Below are 907 nucleotides of genomic sequence, written 5' to 3'. Positions count from 1 at the left end.
CATTCTGATTTAAATTTCATTTACAGTTTTTACACCCTTTGTCTCCCAAAGTGTAGCATCATTTTTTTTATTGATGTTTAAATATTTAAAGAAAGGTTTTCATCCCTTTCACTGGTGTGTATCTCATTTCCTGGATGGAAACAAAATCACCTCTTTTTTTTTTTTTTTTTTTTGTTACCTTTTTTTTTTTTTTGGAAAGATTCCACAAATTTTGTATTTTTTATCTTATCATCCTCCCTCTATCTTCTTCCTGACAAAATGGTCATTTTGCGAAAGGGCACCTTCGAGCCGTTGGCAAGTTGGCGGCTTGTACGTGTGGCAGTTATTGTTATTCCTCGGCCCTCTTTTTTCCAAATCTAATATCCTGCTAAATCATTTTATGAATACTCAGCACGTTGGCTATTTTTAGATCGGACCTTTCGCTCACACCATCGACCGGGCCGCTTTCCAAGGCTGGGCATGAAAACAGCGTGACCTTTTGAATAAATAAGTGGAAATTCTGTCACTGTTCCAAAAGGCTTATTGAGAAAGAATAGTTGAGCAGAAGCTTCTGAATTATTCTAAAAGGTATATGAGAGGCTATTAATTCAGAAAACATCCTGTTCTCAGGCATGTCTTTTATGTCCTGTCCATTGTCCACCCTCTCATGTTCCACAGCAGCGTTTGAAACTCCATCATTCAGTTCATCTGTTTACTTTTGTTCCACAATATCCGTAAGAACTCGAGGTGTCTTTATTTTATAGTACAGTTTTCTCCTTTTTTTTTTTCCTCAATAAGGTTTCTTGTGCTGTACTTCAAACCCCTCAGTGTTCAACAGGATAAAAGAAGTGAGCTCTTAAAACCTCATGCCAGGCGTTGAGGAGGACGTGTGGGTGTGGGGATAGAGGAGTGATAGATGACGGATCGA

This window comes from Clarias gariepinus, chromosome 22 (assembly GCF_024256425.1).
Source record: "Clarias gariepinus isolate MV-2021 ecotype Netherlands chromosome 22, CGAR_prim_01v2, whole genome shotgun sequence".
Classification (NCBI taxonomy): domain Eukaryota; kingdom Metazoa; phylum Chordata; class Actinopteri; order Siluriformes; family Clariidae; genus Clarias; species Clarias gariepinus.
The sequence above is the reverse complement of the archived record's forward strand: the minus strand, read 5'-3'. Positions refer to the sequence as shown.